Source organism: Somniosus microcephalus, chromosome 5 (genome assembly GCF_052327205.1).
Source record: "Somniosus microcephalus isolate GS21.2 chromosome 5, FLI_Smic_1.0, whole genome shotgun sequence".
NCBI classification, from domain to species: Eukaryota; Metazoa; Chordata; class Chondrichthyes; order Squaliformes; family Somniosidae; genus Somniosus; species Somniosus microcephalus.
In genome coordinates this window covers 107904978-107923053 of record NC_140991.1, presented here as the reverse complement: position 1 = coordinate 107923053, position 18076 = coordinate 107904978, and the positions used below count along the sequence as shown (strand labels likewise).

Here is an 18076-nt window from a genome sequence, read left to right as displayed (position 1 = left end):
AGCCACTTGTTTGATGCGCTGTTGCACAGAAAACTGACAGATCTAGCTGTGGTGGCTTGGAGAGAACCAGTACCCTACAAATTTAAAGCTATGGACACCTTCACAATCATGGGCAGAGCTGTTCCTGTAGTGGAACTTCTCTGGAGATTATGTTTGAGGAGATAGTATAATCCAGCGATAGCCTCACTCAAGAAGTGTAGATATCAAAGGTAGGTCTCTTCAGAGATGCCCAAGTAGATGTGCCTAGGTGTGAATACACAAGAGACAAGGATGAGAGTGCATCAAATACCTCAGGTGGAATCACACCTTCCTTTCTTGCCTCCACAGAAACTTCTCTTCCTTCTTTAAAATTAGGAGTGCCAAAGTAATTCTCGTGCTGAACGATTTTCTTGCTGCCAGTTAAACTGAAGCAGTTTACAAAATTTTTTTTTGGGGTGGGGGGTGAGATGTGAAGGGTTGAGAATAAACAGTTTGGCAATGGTAAAAAACCATGCCTAACATCAGCAGGAAGTAATGCCAGAAGGACAACGCAGATACAGATATCCAAAAAGCCAAAAGAAAACTTCACATGCAATACTATAAAGCCAGAACAGCAAATGCTGGCAGTGCTCATTTTATATGGGTGAGCAGCATCAGTTCAATGAACAGGAGAAAAAAATGACACGGAACCAATTTATAAAGAGATTGAATTAAATTATGTCTAACAAGGCTGTCAAATGTGAGGCCTCTGAAATCTAGCTAAAATTTTCTACCACTGAATGCGATGTTTAATTAATTTGGCTGGAGTCAGCAAAGTGTGTGCCTGGAATGCAAGGGTGCACTCACAGAGCGAACAATTGCTCATTTGACTCAAACTTTACCCTACTTATATAGTCTTCCAAAGATTGTTCTAACAAACACTTATGGCTTTCAATAGTTCACAGCAAACCACCTGAAATATGAAGCATATCAAATGTAAAATCCATCAATTCATTGGATCAAATTACTGAATTAATCATACTATTGCTAAACCAATCTGATTTACCAACAGTTCCAAAGCTACATCAGTAGACCACGTTTGTTCATACCAAAATCAAATTTACACAAAAGCAAACAGCAGCATGCAAATAGTACACTCACATATGATTGGTGTCTTTAAAGGTCTATTGCTGAACATACAGTATAAATATATACCAAAAACCAATGCACTCAAACTAGACAAATGCACCCTAAATGGATTAACAAATTAAAAGCGATATAGAATCACATGGCGAAAAATTGAGTCGCACCCCCTTTGGGGCTCTAACTTCGCGTCCTGGAAAAATTAGCGCCCCCGCGATCGAAATTGAGTGGTTGTGCCCTAAGAGGGAAGCGGAGCGCTACTGGAAGTGCCCCGCCTCCCTTTTGGGGCGCTGCGAGGGAATATCGCGGCGCTACCTGCTGCAGTATTGCAGGCCTTCCTCCCCTTCTTAAAGAGGAGGGGCCTTGCGCAGCGCGACCCGGGGCCCAGCTGGGCCTCCCGGGATCATGTGTGCCGACAAAAGAGCCCGGCACTCAAGAGAAGTGCCAGGCTCTTGGAGTGCAGCCGGCACTCCGTGGGGGGGGGGGGTGCGGTAAGGAGGCCGGGGACGGGAGCGGAGGCAGGTGCTGGCAGGTGGCCAACAACAAAAATGGCCGCCCGGCACCTCGCCTTTAAATAGCGCTGCCCCAGATGCAGGTAGGCCCCCCTGACCCTGTCGGACATATCGTCCAGTGGTAAGTCAGGGGGCGCTAATGAAGATTGCAGCCGGGGCGCTGTGCATGGCGATGACATCATCGCTGGCAGCACAGCACCACAGGGCACTAACGCTGAATTTTGCGGGAGGCGTTGGCGGTGCCGCGTCCAGGCGCTTGTTACATTGTGCCCCGTTAGCGTCCTCTTAGGGCACTAACGGGAGGCGCAAAGCAACCAAATTTTTCCCCCATAGAATCTTACAGCACAGAAAGAGGCTATTCGGCCCATTGTGCCTGTGCCAGCTCTCCAAAACAGCCCTCCACCTAATCCCATAACCTTTAAAATGTTTCTTTGTCATATATTTATCTCCTTCCCTTATAAAAGCTATTCTAGATTCTGCTTATTCCATGTCCTAACAAGCCTCTGCTTAAAAACTTTCCCCCTACCTCTCCCTGTGTTTTTCTGATGATGATCTTAAATTGATGCCCTCTAGTTACTGACTTATTGACCAGTGGAAAATAGCTTCCCCCCTCCCATCCATTTAGCTTATCAAAACCCCTCAAAGTTTTGAATTCCAAAGCATTTCTTTTCACTCTGGGTTAATGGTCTTTGGTTGAAACATTAGAGTTTGTTTCATCACTTAAAAATTGCCACTGGTGCAAGGATACAGAGATTCCAAGGAGCTGCCATGCCAGTCTAACTGATGTTACCGAGGCCTGTCTTAAGTTTAATCTTCAACAGTTTTAAAAGATTTAGGCCGCCACTTCCACTGAGTGAGGATGACCAAGTTGAGCTACCTCTACTGGCTAAGTGGATAACGCACTGGCAAGAATGTTCCTGAGCAATACTGATAAAGAAGCTGTACATGGAAGAAACAAAGCAACAGGTTGACTAAACACCATTATTCCAGTGTAGAAGTTCCAGTCAATAATGCGTGAGTGAGTTCTGTCGGTACTCATGTCATGCCATCCAGAATCCTATGAGTGTCTGAAGGCAATACTTACAGGACCACCAGCCCTCTCAATGCGTTAAGGAGGTGAAAGTATTAAAATGGCCTATCCCTTAAGCATTTCCCTGTTATTTATTATCATGGACAACCTGAAGGAGGAGCACAGGGTAGAGGCATGGCACGTGAGGAACCATGGCTGGAGACTGCACCGAATGCGCTATAACTCCCCTTGTCTCAGGCAGTGTACAAGAAGGAGTTAAATATATTTCTTAGAGCTAAAGGTATCAAGGGAGACAGTAACAGGACATTTGGATAATCATAATTTAATAGGACAAAGTCAGCATGGTTTTATGAAGGGGAAGTCATGTTTGACAAATTTGCTGGAGTTCTTTGAGGAAGTAACGTATAGGGTGGATAAAGGGGAACCAGTGGACGTAGTGTATTTAGACTTCCAAAAGGCATTTGACAAGGTGCCACACAAAAGATTATTGCTTAAGATAAAAAATCACGGGATTGGGGGTAATATTCTGGCATGGATAGAGGATTGGCTATCTAACAGAAGGCAGAGAGTTGGGATAAATGATTCATTCTCAGACTGGCAATCAGTAACTAGTGGTGTTCCGCAGGGGTCAGTGCTGGGTCCCCAACTCTTTACAATCTATATTAACGATTTGGAGGAGGGGACCGAGTGTAACATATCAAAGTTTGCAGATGATACTAAGATGGGAGGGAAAGTAGTGAGTGAGGAGGACATAAAAAACCTGCAAGGGGACATCGACAGGCTAAGTAAGTGGGCAGAGATTTGGCAGATGGAATACAATACTGGAAAGTGTGAGGTTATGCACTTTGGCAGGAAAAATCGTAGAGCAAGTTATTATCTTAATGGCAAGAAACTGGAAAGTACTGAAGTACAAAGGGATCTGGGGGTCCTGGTGCACGAAACTCAAAAGGTTAGTATGCAGGTGCAGCAAGTGATTAAGAAGGCCAATGGAATGTTGGCTTTCATTGCTAGGGGGATAGAATATAAAAATAGGGAGGTATTGCTTCAGTTGTACAAGGTATTGGTGAGACCGCACCTGGAATACTGCATACAGTTTTGGTGTCCATACTTAAGAAAGGACATACTTGCTCTCGAGTCAGTACAAAGAAGGTTCACTCAGTTAATCCCGGGGATGAGGGGATGGCCATATGAAGAGAGGTTGAGTAGATTGGGACTCTACTCATTGGAGTTCAGAAGAATGAGAGGCGATCTTATTGAAACATATAAGATTGTGAAGGGGTTGGATCGGGTGGATGCGGGGAAGATGTTCCCGATGATGGGTGAAACTAGAACTAGGGGGCATAGTCTTAGAATAAGGGGCTGCTCTTTCAAAACTGAGATGAGGAGGAACTACTTCACTCAGAGGGTGGTAGGTCCATGGAATATGCTGCCCCAAAAAGCTGTAGAAGCTACATCATTACATAAATTTAAAACAGAAATAGACAGTTTCCTAGGAGTAAAGGGAATTAAGGGTTACGGGGAGCGGGCAGGAATTTGGACATGAGTCTAGGTTCGGATCGGTCATGGCCCTGTGGGTAGCGGAGCGGGCCCAGGGGCAGTGTAGCCTGATCCTGCTCCTATTTCGTGTGTCTAATTCTGTTAGATTCAGGAGATGGTCCTGTGATAGTGGATTGGCGGTTAGGATCAGATCAGCCATGATCTTATTGAATGGCAGAGCAGGCTCGAGGGGCCGATTGGCCTACTCCTGCTCCTATTTCTTATGTTCTTATGTTCTTATGATATGGGGAGAAGGCAGGTACGGGGTACTGAGTTTGGATGATCAGCCATGATCTCATCGAATGGCGGAGCAGGCTCGAGGGGCCGAATGGCCTACTCCTGCTCCTATCTTCTATGTTTCTATGGGATTCGGGGTAATATACTAGCATGGATTGAGGATTGGTTAATGGACAGAAAACAGAGAGTAGGAATAAACGGGTCATTTTTGGGTTGGCAGGCTGTAACTAGTGGGGTACCAGAAGGATCAGTGCTTGGGCCTCAGCTATTCACAATCTATATCAATGATTTGGATGAGGCGACCAAATATAATATATCCAAGTTTGCTGATGATACAAAGCTGGGTGGGAATGTAAGTTGTGAGGAGGATGCAAAGAGGCTTCAAGGGGATATAGTCAGGCTAAATGAGTGGGCATGAACATAGCAAATGGAATATACAGGAAACTTTCTGGTATCCGGCACGGACGGGACCGAGCTGGTGCTGGTCTCTCAACATTGCCGGAGAATCGAGCGCTATAGTTAAAACATACGGAGCTTCTGAGCTCCGTATCTAGCAACAAACCCTGTTGCTTAGCAACAGCTTCAAAACAATCAGCACAACTTGCAAGCGTCTCTGTAGCTTAGCAACAGCTTCAGTTAGACGCTTGCACAGCCAGAAATGAGTAAAAAAAAGTAACTAAAAGTAAAAAAAGTTATCTGAACCGACTCCTGAATTTTGCCGGTTAACCGACATTTCCGGTTATTTAGTGGCCGGTTAATCGAAAGTTTCCTGTAGTGTGGAGAAATGTGAAGTTATCCACTTTGGTAGGAAAAATAGAAAAGCAGAGTATTTTTAAATGGTGAGAGATTGGGAAATGTTGGTGTTCAGAGGGACCTGGGTGTCCGAGTGCACGAATCACTGTAAGTTAACATACAGGTACAGCGCGCAATTAGGAAAGCAAATGGTATGTTGGCCTTTATTACAAGAGGATTTGAGTATAAGAGTAAAGACGTCTTACTGCAATTATATAGGGCCCTGGTGAGGCCACACCTGGAGTATTGTGTACAGTTTTGTTCTCCTTACCCAAGGAAGGGTATACTTGCCATAGAGGGAGTGCAACAAAGGTTCACCAGACTGATTCCTGGGATGGGGGGATTGTCCTATGAGGAGAGATTGAGTAGACTAGGCCTATATTCTCTGGGGTTTAGAAGAATGAGAGGTGATCTCATTGAAACATACAAGGGAGTTTAGTACCAGGGATCACAGTCTCAGAATAAGGGGTCGGCCATTTAGGACTGAGATGAGGAGAAATTTCTTCACTCAGAGGGTGGTGAATCTTTGGAATTCTCTACCCCAGAGGGCTGTGGAGGCTCAGTCATTGAATATATTCAAGACAGAGTTCGGGAGATTTTTGGTTATTAAGGGAATCAATGGGGATAGTGCAGGAAAGTGGAGTTGAGGTAAAGGTTTTAAATGATCTTATTGAATGGCAGAGCAGGCTCGAAGGGCTAAATGGCCTAATCCTGCTCCTATTTGTTATGTTTTTAAATCCATTTTCAAGTAAGATTTGGGATAAGTATAGTGTGAGTATATCAGAGAGCACAACTGCCGATTTATGGCATGCGTCTTGTATCGCCCCATTCCAGGAAATTTCGGGTTCATAGCTTTAATCGATGGTAAACTATCACTCCAAATCCTACTCAACCTGTCTGCAGCCTTTGACATGGCTGACAACACCATCCTCCTCCATTGCCTCTCCTCCATTGTCCAGCTGTGTGGGACTGCCCTCACCTGGTTCCATTCTTATCTATCCAGTCGTTGCCAGAGAATCACCTGCAATGGCTTCTTTTCCTTCTCCCCCACCATTACTGCAGTTGTACAGGGCCTTGGTGAGACTACACCTTGTGCAGTTTTGGTTGCCTTATCTGAGGAAGGATGTTCTTGCCATGGAGGGAGTGCAGCGAAGATTCACCAGACTGATACCTGGGATCAAGGGATATGGGGAGAAGGCAGGGACAAGGTACTGAGTTTGGATGATCAGCCATGATCTCATTGAATGACGGAGCAGGCTCGAGGGGCCGAATGGCCTACTCCTGCTCCTATCTTCTATGTTTCTACATTACCTCTGGAGTCCCCCAAGGATGTATCCTTGGCCCCCTCCTATTTCTCATCCATATGCTGCCCCTCTGCAACATCATCCAAAAACACAACAGGTTCCACAACTATGCTGATGACACCCAGCTCTATCTCACCACCACCTCTCTCGACCCCTTTACTATCTCTGATTTGTCACGCTGCTTGTCCGACATCCAGTACTGGATGAGCAGAAATTTCCTCCTACTAAATATTGGGAAGACCGAAGCCATTGTCTTCAGTCCCCGCCACAAACTCTGTTCCTTAGCCACCGATTCCATCCCTCTCCCTGGCAACTGTCTGAGGCTGAACCAGACCGTTTGCAACCGTGGTGTTGCATTTGATATCGAGATGAGCTTCCGACCACATATCTGCGCCATCAGCAAGACGGCCTACTTCCATCGCCCGATTCCTCCCCTGCTTCAGCTCATCTGCTGCTGAAACCCTCAGCCATGCCTTTGTTACCTCGAGACTTGACTATTCCAACACTCTCCTGGCTGGTCTCCCATCTTCCAACCTACATAAACTTGAGCTCATCTAGAACTCCGCTGCCCTTATCCTAACTTGCACCAAGTCCCGTTCACCCATCACCTCTGTGCTCACCGACCTACATTAGGTCCCAGTCCAGCAACACCTCAATTTTATAATTCTCCTCCTTGTTTTCAAATCCTTCCATGGCCTCGCCCCTTCCCTAACTCTATAGCCTCCTCCAGCCCTACAAGCCTTTGCGATCTCTGCACTCATCCAATTCTGGCCTCTTGCGCATCCCTGATTTTAATCGCTCCACCATTGGTGGCCAGGCCTTCAGCTGCCTAGGCCCCAAGCTCTGGAATTCACTTACTAAACCTCTCGGTCATGTCTCTCTACATCTCTCTCCTCCTTTATGGTGCTTCTTAAAACCTACCTCTTTGTCCAAGCTTTTGGTCAGCTATCCTAATATCTCATTATGTAGCTCGGTGTCAAACTTTGTTTGATAACCCTCCTGTGAAGTGCCTTCAAAGGCGCTATATAAATGCAAGTTGTTGTTTTGAAACCCAGAAAATGCTTCACAATATACCGCTAAATTTGACTTATGGATGATGTTTAAAAATGAAACGATTAAATCTATAACCCAATCAACTACCACTTAAGTATTATGTATATATATATATAATATGTGTGTGCATACAGAACAAATGAATTGAAAAAAAAGTGAAGACAAAAAATTGATTTGGAGCATGTAATTACTTGGTCCTAAATTTCTGTATCCCTAGAAGAAAAACATTTTGAATGTTACCACTTTAGTTCATGTACAGGGTGGTGTTTTCTATTCAATCAAGGCATGGTTAAATCCATATTTCTGGTGACAAGAGCCTGAATAAACAATGAGGGGAATCCATTAACAATAGTTGGATAAATATCTTATGTTTGTAAATAGCTTTCAAAGCTCTTCTGTGACGGTGACAGAAACCTATTATGAATCTATGTGATTTTTACTATATTATGCATCACTGTAGGAATGATATTGTTCATATAACTGACTAAGGCAGCAGAATAGCTAGATTAGATTAGGAATAATGCACTTGAAGTGTTGTATTATGTTCAATTGCATGCAGTTATTCTGCCTGAATTCTTTTGAATTGCCACTATATACAATGGCTTCACTAGAAGGAATATATCACACCAAGCTATATCTGGCGAGAGGCTAGCTTTGACGTAGCAAGCAAATAATTAACAGGAAATGGCAGTTTTGATTCAGTCATCAGGCAGGATTATTGATCAGAGGCCTTAAGAACAAATTAGTAAATGACCACGATAGGTCGTAAAAATAAATTGTGAACAGATTAGAAGAGTTCAGTCAAGTGTCGCGTGTGTAGCTGTGCAGGGGAAGGAAGTTAACATGCTGAAAGTTAACCGGCTGAATGGAAACCTGTTAGAAAGTCTCCTCTTCTGCAGGAGCACCACTACTCACCATTTCACACCTATCTCCCACCCTTTGGGCTGTTTTCTATTTTACAACCAGGCCACTTGCAGAATTTTAAAATTGTGAACATTTGGTGAAGTGTAAAAGACAGTAGCACAGGATACTACCAAGGTTGAAAAAAGTAAGGCAAGGTGGATCAAGAATTGGGATTTTAACAGCCTGTAGAAGGAAAGAAAGACTGAGGGTGGTAAGAACTACTGTTATGTCTTCTAGCGCTCGTAGTGCTTTGTAAATACGACTCTGGACTCGGTAATTTGTATTTATAACTACTGTTTTATTTGTGTTGTAATGGCTGCCTGCCGCATGGTGCGGGGTGATATTTCCAAGTGTTGTGCGGCGCCTGCGCACTATTTTCCCAGCATCGTAGTGCAGCTACACTTGATTTAAGTGTTAGTACACTTGTACAATGTAGTCCCAACATGACTATGTAACATCCCTCTTTCCCAACAAAACTAATTACATCAGTTTACTATTTTACAATGTTTCCAGTTGAATAACGTTAACAAAATACAGAACGTGAGCTTTCTTTGCTCAATTTATATACAGATATTTGTCCATGTTGTTTTACTGTTCTGTGCGAATTATAATTGTCTTTATAATTATTCGCGATACCGCTCAGGTGGTTGTATGTTACTCCTCCATCTTGTGGACTTGGCTGTAACTATTCCTTTCTGCGGTGTTTTGGTGTGTTCTTTTCTTGTTGCCGGTGCTGTCGTGTTTGGCTCTGGAGAGTGCATGTTTGCAGTTGTTGTATTTGAGGTGTTTGTTTCTGGTGTTATATTGTTTTCCGTGTCTGGTACCCTAACTGCTGTTAATGTTGTCCGCTGTTTGAGAGCTTCAGGTGAGGGTCTGATATGGATCCTGTTTCACCTGTATTGGTTTCCAGGTTCTGTCTCTACCAAGTAAGATCTTGGAGTATCAGCTTTTCCAATAACCTTGGCTGGACTCCATGTTCTCAACAACGGATCTTGTATATGCACTGATTGGCCATTTAGCAGCTCCAGTAGTGGTTTTGCATACTTGTTATAGTGTGTGCTCCCCGCAGCTTGTGTTTCCATCAGCTTCTGCCGAACGTCCTCTTGGTCCTGGGGAGGATATACCTTTGCTGGCAGAGATGTTTTGTATTTTCGACCGTTTAGTAGTTCTGCTGGTGATTTCGAGTCTGCTCTCAAAGGTGTCGATCTGATTGCCAAAAGGGCGAGGTCTTGGTCTTCTCCCATCTCCTTGCTTTTAATGAGAGCTCTTTTGACTGTTTGGATCTGTCTTTCAATAAATCCGTGTCCCCTTGGGTAATGTGGGGATAAGGTAATTATTTGAAATCCGTATTTTCCAGCCAGTGCTCTGAATTTGCTGGAGGTGAATTGTGTCCCATTGTCGCAGATGACCTTCTCTGAGATGCCCTGTTCTGCGAATAAGTTTTTCGCAATTTTTGTGATTTTTGTGGCTCTCATGTCGTTTATCCTTCTGACAAAAGGAAATTTTGAGTAGTAGTCTGCTACTATGATGTACCACTCCTGGTTGCACAGGAACAGATCTGTTCTGACCGTGTGCCATGGTCTCGGGGGTACTTCCATTTTAATCATCTCCTCCTTTTGGTATTTCTGGCATATGCAGCATGTGGAGACCATTTGTTCTATGCTTTTGTACATGCCTATCCAGCACACAGCTGATCTGGCTCTTAGTTTACATTTCTCCATCCCCATATGGCCTGGGTGTATTAAGTGGAGAAGTTCCATTTGCATCGTTTTTGGTATTATGATTCTTGAGCCAGCAAGGAGAACACCGTCCTCCACCGAGATGTCGTCCCCGATTGTCCAGTACTGTCGGATTTGGTTTTGGACCTGCTGGATCTTCTCCGGCCACCCCTGTATTACCTGTTGCATGAGTAGTAGCAACTCCTCTTCTTTATCAGTCTCCTCTTGAATTTGGCTAAGCTTTGTGGGAGTAACATTTACGAGGTGGTGTATTTTTACTGTCAGGCCCTTCATCTCGTGTTTTTCGAGTGGTGACAATCGAGACAATGCATCTGCCAGTGCCATTTCTTTCTCTGGCCGGTATTTTAATTCGAAGTCGTAACTTTGGAGTCTTAAAAGTAACCTTTGCAGTCTTGCTGGGGCCTTGCTTAGGTTTTTCTTGTAAATTTGTTCGAGTGGACGATGGTCACTCTCTACCTCGAATTTTCTTCCGTATAAGTAGGTGTGGAACTTTTCACATCCGTATACTACTGCCAATAGCTCTCTTTCGATGTTTGCGTATCTTGTCTCTGCTGATGTCAATGCCTTCGATGCGAAAGCAATTGGTTTTCCTTCCTGCACGAGGGCTGCCCCTAGCCCCCTGGTAGAGGCATCTACCTGTAGGGTGACAGGTTTTTTTCTATCGTAATAAGACAGGCTGGTTTCTTTACATAATAATTCCTTTAGGTGTTTGAAGTTCCTCTCATGGGATTCTGACCATTGGTATTCGGTGTCTTCTTTTAGTAATTCTCTTAGGTTCGCTGTGTAGTCTGACATGTTCGGGATGAAAGAGCTCATATACTGGACCAAGCCGAGGTAGCTTCTCAGCTCCTTCTTGTCATTTGGAGGTTTCACCTCTGCTATCGCCTCGACCTTTTTGGGATTAGGCTTGACACCCTCCGGTGTGTAGATCATGCCAAAAAATTTGCATTTCGTACTTTTAACGATGCACTTCTCGGCGTTCAGCTTGATGCCAGCCGTTCTGGTGCGCTCCATGGCCTCGTGCAAGTGCACGTCGTGGTCTCTTTCATTTGATCCGTAAACTTGGATGTCATCAGCAATTCCAATGGCTCCTTCACAGCCTTTGTATGTTTCATCGATCTTTTGTTGGAAGATGTCTTGGCTGACTTTCAACCCGAATGGCAGCCGCAGGAATTTATAACGCCCCAATGGTGTATTAAAAGTCGTCAGGTTAGTTGATTCTTCGTCCAGTTTTATGTTCCAGTAGCCGTTTCTGGCATCCAGTTTGGAGAAGACTTTGGCTCCTGCCAGTGCTGGTGTGATTTCTTCTAATGTTGGTGTGGGGTAGTGGTCCCGCTTTATTGCCTGGTTTAAGTCTTTGGGGTCCAGACAGATTCTGAGCCGCCCGTTCAGCTTTTCCCGTACCACAATCGAGTTTACCCAGTCTGTGGGTTCAGTGACCTTTGCGATTATTTCTTTCTCTTCCATTTCTTTTAGTTCGGTGTATAATTTTTCTTTTAGCTCGATGGGTATTTTTCTTGGAGCGTGGATGGCGGGTTTTACCTCTGGATCTATTGTTATATGGTACTTGAACTCCCCGAAGCATCCTACAGTGTCATCAAAACACTCTGGATACATGTCCATCAAATGTTTCGTGTCCATGATTTGTGGACGATTCTCCAGTGGGGTGTTGCTGTCGACTTTCAGTGATGTTTTTGTTAGTTCGTGGTTTACCGAGATTAACCCCAGCTTCTCGCAGCTGTTTAAACCCAGGATCGCCGGTCCCTCGGAGTCGGTCACATAGAACATGCAGTTGATGTTTCTGCTTTTGTGTGTTCCTTTTATATAGGTTGTTCCGAGTTGTCTGATCTCGCTCCCCCCATACGCTGTCAGCGTGACGTTGTTTGCTTTTAAACATCCTCTTTTCGGGTATCTATCTTCGCCCAAGTTTTCGGGGAAGATCCTCTGGTATAACCTCAGTGGAAGGATGTTGCCCTGAGCTCCTGTGTCCAACTTTACTTTTAGATTGATGGTTGTGGGCTGTCCTTCGATCCTCTTTTTAATCTGGATGATAGTGTGCCATTCTTTCTTTGGGGTGCTTTCCGCTCTGGACGTTTCGTGTAAGAGAACCTTTATGGTTTCAATGTTCAGAGCTTTGTCGTACCCGCAGTCTTCGTCATCTTGCTCACCCATGGTATGGATTTTGTTTTTCTTTTGTTGGTTCTGCTGCCCACCTCTGCTTTTGGTGTGTAGCCCCTCTCTTTTAGCTCTGCACATCTTTTGCCAGTGGTTTGCTTTACCACACGTGTTACAGCTTGTTCCATACGCTGGGCATTTTCTTCTGTCTGTGTAGTCGTGTTGTCTTCCGCAGTTTCTACACGTATTCTTCCCGCTGTCATATATTTGTTTTTGTGTGCTGTGCTTTTCGCGCACTGCATCTACTCTGTGATCCAGTTCGGGAGTTGTCCGCACGTCAGCCGTATGAGTATTCAGCGTTTTCATCTGTTGTTTTGTGGCTTCGTGAGCCCTCGCTGTATCTATGGCTTCTGATATTCCGAGCTTTTCTTTTTCCTATTAGTTCTTTTTGCACTTCTGTATGTGCTGATCCCCATATTAATTGGTCTACCAGCCTTTCTTCTAGTTCTGTAAACTTGCATTTGCTGGCTTCGTTTTTTAATCTCATCAGGAAATTGTCAGCCGTTTCACCAGGTTCCTGTCTTAAGCTTTGGAATTTATACCTGTGTATGCGGTGGTTTGATTTAGGCTCGAGATGGTTACTGAACTTTTCGTAAATCTCCGTAGGGTTCGTTTTATCCTCTTCGGATAAACTCCAGCTGTTATAGAGATCTAAGCCTTTTTCTCCCGCCCACAGTAGAATGTAGCTGACTTTTTTCTCGTCGGAGGAGCCTTTCAGGAAACTTTTAAATGTAAGCTTGCATTTTTGCTTAAATTTCCGGAAAGCTTCCACGATATCGTCGGCTTCCCAGTTCATGATCGGGAGCATATTCGCGGTCAGTGCATTGGACGCCACCATTTTAGCTGCCCGTACGATTCGCAGTTACAACGCTGCAGAGTTTACTTTTAAATTTCTTTCTTCAATCTGATATCGTTTTTATTTGCGTAAGTTTTACTCACTTATACTGCTGCCACCATGTTATGTCTTCTAGCGCTCATAGTGCTTTGTAAAGACGACTCTGGACTCAGTAGTTTGTATTTATAACTACTGTTTTATTTGTGTTGTAATGGCTGCCTGCCGCATGGTGCGGGGTGATATTTCCAAGTGCTGTGCGGCGCCTGCGCACTACTTTCCCAGCATCGTAGTGCTGCTACACTTGATTTGAGTGGTAGTACACTTGTACAATGTAGTCCCAACATAACTATGTAACAACTACCATGTATTGAGGCTTGGGGAAAGAATCAGTTGGGTTCGGAGATGCTGTGATGAGTCTTGATTTTCAACAGTGAGGATGCAGTGAAAAGGAAGAACTGGTCATAGCAAGTACTCCTTTTTAGAAAAAATGCCGCCTATAAAATACATTTGCACTGATTGAACTGACATGAGTAAATAAAAGGCAGTGTGAAAATAATAAGTCATAGGAAGAAGCATTTTACAATCCAAGGCCCAATCACAGCCAGTTAGAAAGGTCGAGCAATAATTTAAACCCATTTAATTTAGACAGGTTAACACCTCTTTTAAAGAAGTTGTGTGAAGAATTTCAGGCAGATCATTATGCATTTGAATACTACAATCCCATGGTGTAATTTCAGGGCAATAATTTTTATGAGTTTGCTGCTAGAGTAATTAGATCAGAGTACCGACTAGTTTCAACAACATTGAGTTAACATAATGGAGGGAGATGAGGAGATGAATGATGATGCCTAGTGTTATATCAGTGGGGAAAGAAATCATCACACAGGCCCTGAGCTCTTTAGAATACATTTGTTTTGTAGCATAGCTTGAGTACACTTTGGAGAGCTATAGGATCTAGACTTAATTTTGTCACTAGTGTCTTTCAGATCAGAAAGCTTTTGGGATACATTTCTCCGCTACCTGAGGCTTGGTCAAACTTCTTTATATAACAATGATGACAACATCTCATTGCAATTCCTGTAGATTATTTATTCTTGAAAACATGCAACTGCTGGAAAATGATAGCTTTGATTTTGCTTAAAAGATACTTATACTACCATGACCAAACTGGTATAAGTGATAAAAGGAGACTCTGAGATTATACCTAAAGTACCACACAAGCCTGTAGAAAGCATTTGAGTTTCAGTGTTTCTGTTTTATATATCTCTAAATTACACCACAAAGATTCAGTTGGCTCAACAGGGGATGAATGATGGGAGTGAGCTGAATAACCATTTCTTATTCCTCCTACATATTCTCTACTCTTAGTAGCAACTGATTGGTGTGTAGGAAAAAAATGTCAGCTGGTGTTGCTACCTTTACGTATATAGTGGGACATTTTCCATTGCTGGCTTATTTTAAGCAGGAATGCTGCACAACATCCTATGTATAGCCAAACTCTACCAGGTCTTCCTGGGTCAGCCCTAATTTCATAGTCATGGTCAGATGTAATGGACACTAAATGGAAGACAGAATTTCTGCAGCTTTGAAAGAGGCTACAGCAGCCATTTAAAGGAGAGGATATTGCGGCAGGCAAAAATTCTCCAGTGCCTGGAAATACCCTCTAACAGTGAAGCAGTGGCAGGCAAGAATTCCTTGTTTCACTAATGAGGCTGTGGAGTTGGTGGTTTAGGAAGTGAGTGAACCCGTTTTGCACTGCCGCCCATGATAAATTTACCTACCATTCTTGGGGGACAGGTTGGTATTGTTAAGATAGGTCTTTAATTTTGACTTTTTGAATAAACTAATACTACACAGGTCACAGCATTCGCTCTTTGCCCCACCTCCTCCCATGCATTCTGCACCACTCTCCATGGGGAAAATTCCCTCTTTCAAAAGCAAATAGGCAGCTCATTTTACACTCCGTCTGATTTTCTTTTCCATTGAAGTCATTCTAACATATTTTCCTCATCTGTTCATATAGGCAACTCCTCAAGAACCTGCATGAAGTTTCACTGAAATGGAATAAGTCACAGCTTCCTGTGTCACTCACTCCACCTGTTTGCAAACATCAGCACAGGTACGGCCACTCGGGTGATTTAGAGAGTCAGATTAAGGAGGGATCACTGGGTGATTCACAGAGCAGAATGGAGCCAGGGCATGTGGTGGTGGCAGTGGAGGAGCAGGAAACTGCTGGGCACAAACATTTTAGTAATTTGAAAGTATGAAAAAACACCTTGTAAGGAGTTCACTATTCATATCTGTGCAGTATTTGTATGAACACTTATCAAAACAGCAGTCCGCCATAGAATGCACGGCAGCTCCAGGGGTATCTGCAGCAGAGGCCCAGGTGCCACGGCTGCTATGAAAACCTTGGGCTTTGATGTACAGCAGGGGCCCTCTTCCTGCCTATTCTCAACAATGCAGCCCCTTGGTTCCCTGTAGGGACTTTAACTTTTTTCTTAAACCTTTTAGTGTTTGGCCCGATAAGGGCCTTAGGCTCCCCCCATTGAAGTGGTAGGGAGCTCCTCCAATTTTCCGGCAGCAAAATAGGGCAGGGACCTCTCGTGTGCTCCTATTGGCATGGGCCATCGTCCTCAGGTTTGATACGGGGTTAATGGCCTGGCACAGTGGCAGGCAGAAGTCCAACCTGGCTACACTTCCGCCCCCTTGAAACAGCCTATGGAATCTTGAGCTCTAAGATTTTGGTTGATCCACAAAGTCCTGCATTGGAAGAGGGTTCAGTCATCATGTCCCTGCACTCTGGAACTCTCTCCCTAAACCTTCTTCTCTCTCCCCCTTCAAAATCTTAAATCTTACCTCTTTAGCAATGCTTTGGGTCAGCTCTCTTAACTTAATTCCTATCTCCTGTTTGGTCTTCCTGTAAAGAGCCTTGGAATGGATTTTTCCTGTGTGCATGAAAGGTTCTAGAATGTAACATCTTGTTCTTTGGAAACTAGCTTAGTTAATTAGGTTAATTTGCTAAGTGTAAAAGAAGATCCTGAGTTTTGTGGGTGTTAATGGGATATGACTTTGTAAATTGGTCCCTGCTGTTCAATTCAGCAGCAGATTTAATTGTGTTTTTGTTGTTTCATGTCAGTAATGGCTGCTTGGTGCGCCAGGTGATTCTTTCCCAATCAATCTGGTGCATAACCAGTGTTAAAGGTGTATGCTTGCATTTTTCAGGTAAAAATATACAGAAAATACAGAATTGTGGATCATTGCATTGTTTGAGCACTCTCTGGTTACACCATGTGATAATGTACCTAATATGAAACCATCTTGCTGATTGTGGAAAATCTCACGAAAGCTCATTTAACTTTTCACATCAAAGGAGGAGAAAACTGTCACTCTGCTGCACATACTTGAGATTCCTTGTTGGATTCTGCAGGGTGTTTAGATAAAGAGCCCCACTAGCATGCGGCTTTACATATTCTAGGTGGAACTCCGTATCTGACGTGCTATTACTGAGCGGCGGATTTGGCAGGATTGTTACCTTTCACTAATTTTCTACTGATGGCTGTTTCATTCCAAAAGATTGTTCTAATGGCTGCAGGAATGCTGAGAGCTCCAATAAACTCTAGGTGATAAATCTTGTACGATAGCAAAATACTGCAGATGCTGGAAATCTGAAATAACAACAGAAAATGCTGGAAAAACTCAGCAGGCCAGGCAACATCCGTGGAGAGAAAATAGAGTCGACTTTTCTGGTCTAACCCTTTTTCAAAACAAGATAAATCTTGTACTTTAGTATCAGCCCAATTCTCTGTATTTTATAACTCTACCTGATTTTGCAAATACAATTGAATGCTGGTTTTAGTCTGTCAAATCATTCATTTTATGTCTTCTTCTTCTTCTTAGGCAGTCCCTCAGAACCGAGGATGAGTTCTTAGGTGACTGATGAGTCCAATGCAAGCCATGAGGGTCCTGACGTTTCAGGTCCCGAACTTCATTTTAAAGGGTGGAAGATGCCTGTGCGTGAATTCTTTTAACGTGGGGTGGCCGTTGCACACCAGCTACCACACGGGCTTGACAGAGCAAGATCTTGGTCCAATGGCAAGGGGATCCAAGACGACTGGAGACCAGGCTCTGCTATAACGGCATAGCACACACATCCTCCTACTGTCCTCCTCCCTCCTTCCCGCAGCTCCTCTCTGCCTGGGTTTCGTAGGATGTCTGGCCGCTGACTCTTGATGTTGTGGCCCTGACGACAGGAGCGCGGATCTCCCCGGGACAGGGGAGACTTTCTTTCCCCCGCCACCCTCAATCACCGAGTGAATCCACTCCGGTCACCTCAGGGAAGCGAGGGGTGGAGTGGGGGGGGGGGGCGGAAAGAGACACACCGTAGCCAGGCCCGGCTCTTCCCCCGCCGCCTCCTGCAAAAAAAGTTGCTACTGATTGATTGAGTAGCATTGCTTCAATAAATATGATATAATGCTGGTTATTCACCACGGAATGTCTACCAATGCATTAACAAACATCTTGTAAAGTCTTCTTCAGCACATGATTTTCATGGGTCCCAACACTGGTTCAGAAAGTCTTCCCAGAATAAAGTTGTTGTAAATGAGAGGAGGTCACTAGTTTTATTAATATACATTTTTGCAGAACTATTAACTCTCAAACCACTCATCACAGTATTTATTGTGCTCCCATTTATTCAGTTAGGTAAAGATTGTGTGCGATATTGTCTGTGAATGCGTGAGCATGCCACAAAGTTATACTTAATCCAGGAGCAGTACCTCAGTTGGAACCATTGTTAGTCCCCCAGTCTATGCAATCTGCAAAAACTAAAAGCAAAAAAGACAATGATTTCAGATCAC

General features: G+C 44.0%; 1 protein-coding gene across 1 annotated transcript in view; it reads right to left on the bottom strand.

Moving 5' to 3' along the window:
- LOC147117257 (contactin-associated protein-like 2) overlaps positions 1-18076 on the bottom strand; it is a 1950749-nt gene that overhangs the window by 809651 nt on the left and 1123022 nt on the right. The gene's annotated exons all lie outside the window — the stretch shown is intronic.